Source organism: Uranotaenia lowii, unplaced genomic scaffold, assembly GCF_029784155.1.
Source record: "Uranotaenia lowii strain MFRU-FL unplaced genomic scaffold, ASM2978415v1 HiC_scaffold_109, whole genome shotgun sequence".
Classification (NCBI taxonomy): domain Eukaryota; kingdom Metazoa; phylum Arthropoda; class Insecta; order Diptera; family Culicidae; genus Uranotaenia; species Uranotaenia lowii.
The window spans coordinates 79118-87338 of NW_026597066.1; positions in this window are offsets into that span (position 1 = coordinate 79118).

The following is an 8221-nucleotide window of genomic DNA, read 5'->3' on the forward strand; positions in this document are numbered from 1 at the left end:
CACAGTGCTCGGTTCGCTGGCTGCCTGGTATTGGCCGGTATTTATTTCTATCCTTCTTCGTCTTGTGATGCGATAGGGAGGGACGTGAATTCGTTTTTATTTTGTTTCTTTCAGACATACGCAATTCGGTTAACTTGGGAGGTTAATGCCGGTGGGAGCAAATCGAATCAGCACCGGTCGCGTTATCTTCTTGTACCAATGATGCTATGTAATTGACTACACGCCATTGGCACAGAGGCTGAATTTTGGGTGTAATGATAGTTTCTTCATAGCGAGTGCATGTTGATGAAGGATGTAATGAATACTACCGCAACTTTTAGTCTTTTCTTTGATCTTGGCAACGGGTCCAGACTTTGCCACACCCATAGAAGAGGTTGCAAAAATCCAATGCCTATTTAGCATATCTCTGTGCCGATAATGCGCTGAAATGTGCACTGTGCCGAAGACGGTATGTTTGAAAAACCGTAACTGGCATAAGGACTCGGCTCCCAACCAAAATGATGCATTACCACTACATTCAAGCGAAACAAGAAAAATATTTTATGGGATTTTCTTCCTATTGGAAATTCAACCCAGAAACAAGAAAAAAAAATCTCAGCGCCGTAGGGAGAATCGAATTTAAATCCCCAACTATATCATCTTAACCAGTGTACTATTAGAGCTTCATGAAGGACGAGGGATATTTGTCATAGGCTTTCTGCCACCGATCAATCACAGAAAAAAAAACGCACAACGGTGGCTTCCCGGCGTTTGGCTTCCTTTCAAGGCATTCCTTTGTCTTGCGATGGAAACGGGAAAGGGAACGGGAGTGAAGGAACGGGAAACCCATTGAATGAGAACTGTGCTTTGCTTACTGCCTGCTATTACATACACACGCTAGATATACACAGCTGCCAAAGCCGGGCTGCTTGGCCGGTGGATCTTTGCCGGTGGAAGAAATGTTTATTGTTGTTGCTTTTGCTACGTACACAAGCACAGCTTAGCCGGTCGCGGTGGTTTTTTGCCGGTGGATTGAATTGAAGCAATGTTTTTTTTTGTTGCTTTTACTACATACACACGCACACCTCGGCTGTGTTTGTTTGCCGGCGGATTGAATGGGTCGATTCACGATGACGTATTCTCCCTTTTGTGGTGACAGTTCGCGCGTCCTGTTTACAAAATTTTACGAACGAGAAATGGGGTGCGGCGAAATTTTTCGTGTAGCTGCACGGTCAAGAAATTTAACTCAAAACTCAGTTGAGAGATAGCAAAAAACCAAGTTCTATTTTGTAAATTAAATTTAGCGCATTTTTTGGTTTCTCATTTTTATCTTTTTGGAAATGAACAGAAAGTTGAACATTCGTAAAAATTTCGAAAAGAAGGTTTGTTTATAGAATGTTTCAACATGTTTTCAAAACCCATCTTCAACACATTTTTTCTGGACCAACCAGTTTGCATTGAATATTCTGGGAAAGCGCGTCTACTGAAAACAAAAAATCCCACCGAATGTCCAAATGTGGAAACTTCTAAGGAATTCCAATGTGCCGAATCGATTGTCCGAAAGCCTCATGTGTTATTTTCACCGGAAGCTGTAAACAAATGCACATACTTGTACCACCTTTTTTTTTTTTTAACAATTCGTTTATTTGAAACGGCTCAAACCTTTTAGTTTCACGGAGCCGAGGAACCTTTTTTTTTTAAACACGAGTGCTTAAGTCTAATTCACAAAGTATTTTTTTTCACACTGTTTTTCATTTTAAACGGTCCAGATCAGCAATGACAAAATGTTAAGTTTTTGTATTTACAGTTCATTATTTAAAACTACGATAGACAAAAAAGAAGATAAAAAAGGGAAAAGATAGTTAAAGACGGAGATCGATAGATTTAAGATAAAGGTATAATTCGAACATGTAGTCCAGGTCTACGGCAGCCAACACATCCCTCACTGGAACATTAGGTGGTTTACCTCGGGCCCGAAGGGAATCAATCAAATTCGCTCTGGCGATAAGATGGTCCTCACACGACCAAACAATATGCTCGATGTCATGGTAACCTTGGCCACATCTACATAAATTGCTGCTAGCGAGATTCACACGAAAGAGTAACGCGTCTAAGGAACAATGATTGGACATGAGACGGGAAAATGTTTTAATAAAATCTCGACTCAGGTCCAATCTATTGAACCAGGGTTTGAGGCTTACCTTTGGGATAACATTGTACCACCTTGTACGACAACAAAATACGTTGACAGAAGAATCCAATATAGGAAAATTCTCCGCTTAACATTCCGAAAGTAAAGTCTGCTCTATTATAATTTTTTACGACATGATATTTTCGAGGAATAAAAATAACGTCAGATAGTTTGACAACTAATCACACTGACACGAGACTTAGAACAAAATTCCTCTCAGTTTTTGGCTAGAAGCCTCCTATCGTCGACATTGTGCGGCAGCAATTCGAGCATGAAAATTTTACTGGTATCGACATTCTCGTTAATTTTCGAGCAGCGCCAGTCAGTATGTCAGTAGTTTAACTTTTAAGTCCATATATTCCAGCTGGATTTCAGCTGGATTAACAAACAAAATGATTGATTTTTCATTATTTGATACTTGAAACATCTAATTTTCTTTTTATTTTTTTTATCCCAAAACTGAGCTGAGATTTTTTGCTAAAAACGTGTGAATGAGAATTAAATGAGAACCCAAATGTTTTCTTTGCTTCATCAGCGTGTAGAATTGGAAAATAAGGAATCAAAACACTCACTTCCATCTGTACCGTTGAGCCGTCAACACGTACGCCGGAGCATCGTATCGTTGCTGTGTACCTGCAGGAACATTTTACATTATTTATTTTTTCCTTACCTGTATTTCAATCAGCACTTTTCAGTGCTAAAATTATTTTCATTTTCTTTTATTCATATTTTCTCTTTTCTTTCCAGCATGGGGAAGTCTTCGGCCGGCTCAAGGGCCGGAAGAAAACGGATTGCTGAACCTAATCCAGGGCCATCTGCCAAAAAAGTTGAAATTTCCAATTCATTCGATGTCCTTCATAACATTGGTGATGAGGAAATATTCATATTTAATTCTGATAAGAGTACTAAGAAACCTTCTTCTTCTTCTTATACTCTTAAAAACGAAAAGATTCCACCAATAACGGTCACGATTCCTGACTTCAATGCCTTTCGAAAAGAAATCGTCACTTCCGTCAAGGATGTGAAGATTTCTTTTCAGATCGGTCGAAGGGGAACTGCTCGTATATTGGCGGAATCTTTTAATGATTTTCAAAAAATTTTAAATTATTTGAATAATAAAAAACACCAATTTTTTACGTACGACACTAGAGGTGATCGTCCTTTTAAAGTTGTGCTTCGTGGTCTCACCGGCGATCAGACACCGGATGAGATCACAAATGAATTAAATTCTTTGTTAGGTTTTTCTCCAATTCAAGTAATTCAAATGAGGAAAAGAACCAACACGAATAATACCAGTAGTGTTGGTTTTGCTCCTGAACTTTATTTGATCCATTTTAAAAAGGATCAGGTCAATAATTTGAAAATTTTGGAAAAGGCTCGTCTTATGTTTTATTGTCGAGTAAAATTTGAACCTTTTCGTAAATCCCATACCAATTTTTTACAAAATATTACGCAATGTCGTCGTTGTCAAGCTTTTTGTCATGGCACTAAAAATTGTAGAATGAATGCCAGATGCATGTTTTGCGGCTCATTCGATCATGAAAAATCTAAATGCCTTTTTGGTGGTGATAAGCCAAAAACTGAATTTTTTAAGTGTGCGAATTGCGCAGGTAATCATTCCTCGAATTCTCTAGATTGTCCCGTTAGGGCAAAAATTGTTGCTTCTAGGAAAAACCCCAAAGTTTCCAGAAAAGTTTCTTCTCCTCCTTCCTCTTTTTCGTCTACACACGTCAGACCGGCAAACAACCTGCCTGTTCGCAGTCAGCCTCGGCCTACATTGGAATCACGGCTGGGTAATACCCGAAGTGATTTTAATGTTACCTGGGCTGATTCTGCGCCACAGACTCGTTGTTTATCGTTCTCAGAGGAGGTTGAAAATGGGTTGCCTTCTCCAGGCATAAATAATAAAAATGGGAAAAAACCAAGTCTCAACGTTCATGCGAAGGCTTGGGAAAATCCCCGAAATTCAAATACTTTTTCTTCTCCTTCCTCTTCTGATTCTAACAATTTTGTTGATTTGGGTGAGATTACTGAGGAAAAATTAAAATTTTTGCATCAAAATTTAATGGAAATGATGCAACTTATGTTGAAAGCAAATTCAATGTTTGAAGCTTTCCAAACTTCTTTTAATTATGCTAACAAAATTATTATGACTTTACGATTCCCTCATGGATCCAAATAGATGTTTAAATATTATGAATTGGAACGCTAGATCTTTGCTGGCTAACCAAGACGAGTTCTTTTTATTTTTGAAAACTCAAAACATACATATTGCTGCCATCATTGAAACTTTTTTAAAGCCAGACAATAACTTGAAAAGCAATGCTTTCTTTAAAATATCGCGAAATGATCGACTTGATCGACAAGGTGGGGGTGTAGCTATTGTCATCAATAGTCGTCTCAAATTTAGACTTCTTCCTTCTTTCAATACAAAAGTCTTAGAAACAATTGGAATTGAATTAGAAACTTCTATGGGGAAAATTATAATTGTTGCCGCATATTTGCCTTTTCAATGTAGCGGTGAACAGAAAAATTTTTTGAAGGGAGATTTACAAAAACTCACCAGAAATAAATCTAAATTTTTTATTATTGGTGACTTTAATGCAAAACACCGATCTTGGAATAATATTTCATCAAATTCAAATGGGAATATTTTGTTTAATGACTGCTCTGCAGGTTATTATACTGTTGAATATCCTAATGGGCATACTTGTTTTTCTTCAATTAGAAATCCCTCCACAATTGATTTGGCTCTAACGGATTTAGGCGAGCATTGTAGTCAATTAGTTACTCATGCGAACCTCGATTCAGACCACCTTCCAGTAACTTTTTCTTTATCCCAAAGTCCCATTGAAAACCCTTTAAAATCAACTTTTAATTTTCAAAAGGCTAACTGGGAGCGATATATGAATTTTATTGAACGTAATTTAGATGTAAACGTTCCATTGAATTCAATAGAAGATATTGATTTGGCTGTAGAAAATTTGACAACTTCAATAGTCAATGCTAGAGCCGCTTCAATACCTAAAGTTAAACATAAATTTAATCAACCTTTAATTGATGATGATCTTCAGTTTTTGATACGACTGAAAAACATTCGTCGACGCCAATATCAACGTACTAGGGATCCTTATTTGAAATTAATTTATTGCGACCTTCAAAAAGAGATCAAACGTCGTTTAAATTTCATTCGTAATGAAAATTTTGCTAAAGCAGTAGAGGACATAAAACCCTACTCAAAGCCATTTTGGAAATTAACTAAAATTCTAAAAAAGCCCCAGAAGCCAATTCCTACTTTGAAAGATGGGGATAAACTTCTTTTAACTAATTCAGAAAAAGCTCAAAAATTAGCCCAACAATTTGAGTCTGCTCATGATTTTAATTTAAACGTTGTAAGTCCAATTGATGCTCAAATTTTCCTAGAATTTGATGATATTCTTTCTAAGCAAATTGTGTTTGAAAGTTCTTGTGAGACAAATATTGATGAACTTTAATTGATTTGCAAAAAATTTAAAAATATGAAAGCTCCGGGGGAAGATGGGATTTTCTATATTCTTATTAAAAAGTTGCCTGAAAGCACTTTAAATTTTTTAGTTAAAATCTTCAATAAATGTTTTCACTTGGCTTATTTTCCCAATAAATGGAAAAATGCCAAAGTAACTCCAATTTTGAAACCTGGAAAAAGTGCTTCAGAGCCTTCAAGTTATCGACCAATTAGTTTGCTTCCTTCTTTAAGTAAACTATTTGAGAGAGTTATTTTGAATAGAATGATGATTCACATTAATCAGAATTCTATTTTCCCTGATGAACAATTTGGTTTTCGTCATGGACATTCTACTACACATCAACTTTTGAGTGTAACTAATATGATTAACGCTAGCAAATCTGAGGGTTATTCAACTGGTGTTGCTCTTCTTGATATTGAAAAAGCTTTTGACAGTGTTTGGCACAAAGGTTTAGTAGCTAAATTAGCTCGATTTGATTTTCCTGTATATCTCACCAAAATTATTCAAAATTATTTGACTAGCCGAACTTTGCAAGTAAGCTATCAAAATTCATGCTCTGAAAGGATACCCATTAGAGCTGGTGTCCCTCAGGGTAGTATACTTGGGCCTATTTTATACAATATTTTTACTTCTGATCTTCCTGATGTCCCAGAAGGAAAAGGTAGAAGATTATTTGCTGACGATACTTTGCTTTCAGCCAAAGGTCGAAATTTACGGGTGGTACGCAGTAGATTGCAACAAAATTTAAATTCCTTTTTGAATTACTTGAAAATGTGGAAAATTTCTCCTAACGCTTCCAAAACTCAACTTATTTTATTTCCCCATAAGCCAAGAGCAAATTTTTTAAAACCTAATGAAAATCATTCCATAACTTTAAATGGGGTTTCTCTAGAATGGTCTGATCACGTGAAGTACTTGGGACTCACACTTGATCGGAATCTTTCTTTTAAGAATCACATTGAAGATATTCAATCTAAATGTAATAAATACACTAAATCTCTTTATTCTCTCATCAACAGGAAATCCCGGTTGTGTCTGCGAAATAAGATGCTCATCTACAAACAAGTTTTCCGACCAGCGATCATGTATGCAGTTCCGATTTGGTCTAGCTGCTGCGCGACGAGGAAGAAAGCCATCCAGAGGATTCAGAACAAGGTTCTGAAAATGATTTTGCGGCTTCCACCTTGGCACAGCACCGAAGATCTTCATCGGATTGCGGGCATTGAATCGATCGGAGAGATGGCCAACAAAATTATCTCCAACTTCAGAGGCAAATCGATGCAGTCTTCCATCGCAGAGATTCGTTCTCTTTATGTTTAGTTTAATTTTAGGATAGTGTTTAGTTTTAAGTATAAAATATTTTTGCTATTACAGGATGTTCTCCTACATTAAAAACTTGATTGCGCTCAGCAAATTTAAATCTTATAAATAAATTTTTATAATCTAGTTAGCTATAGGGCTATGAACAGTTCATTATTGAGCTGAACACCTAGTTTAATGCAATAATGTAATATAAGTGTAATGATGATTTGATACAAATAAAGACATATTTAAAAAAAAAAAAAAAAAGGAATCAAAACAGGAATCGCGAAATGTCAAAAACAGTGAGGCCACACGGTAATTTTAAATTATTCAGAGACTGATTTGTTTCGATTCAGGAGTCGCACCATATATGAAGACGAAAACAACTGAGTGGGAATCCTTCAAAATTTTGAGTTGTTTTCATCTAGCGAGTTCCAAATCCTGGGACTTAGCAAAGACGCACACTTTTTCGAGCAAAATAGATGAAAACAACTCAGAGAGATCCGAAACACAAAATTATTGTTTGAATGCGACGCTTGGAGTGTAGTTGACGAAAAAATTATGGTAAGTATAGTGTATTTAAAATTCAGATAATAATGATGTGATTTCAAATGAAAAATTTAACTTGTTTATCTTTTCTTATAGCAATCGTTAAGGAGGCAACGACAACGGGTAAGATTTTAAAATTCACGAGTTTCGTTAATTTTCAGCCATACTCAATCTAGCTTTTCCTCTCATGGTCTGTTCCTGCCGGATGCCGCAGAGGAATCTTGTTCCCATCCGCAGCAATTCTACTTCGAGCCAGAACGACTGTTTCGATGGTGGCAATGATGGAGACGATGACAGCGGCAGGTTCCCTTCCCTCCGAAGGGCAAACCGTCGAGGTGGAGGAACATTTGCCGCGAAAATAGTATGGACCGAGTCGCCTATGATGGCAAGTGGCAGCGACAAAAGTCGGCGTGGTCGAGGAGAAAGCGGTGATCGGGTTAACCTAATCATCTGAAGAACAGCCAGGATCGGTACTACTGGAAGGTTAGGCAGGATACACGTACAGCAACAGTCGGTCATCAAATTCGGTGCAAAATAAATGACGGGAAATAAATTAATGTTCAGACATTTTTTCCATTTAATTCTCAAAAAAATTATAATCCCTTCCGAAACCGTGTCAAAATTTTAGAAATTCTGAGTTATTTTGGCTCAGACGGTTCAAACGCTCCTTAAAAACGCCTGATTAAAATAACTC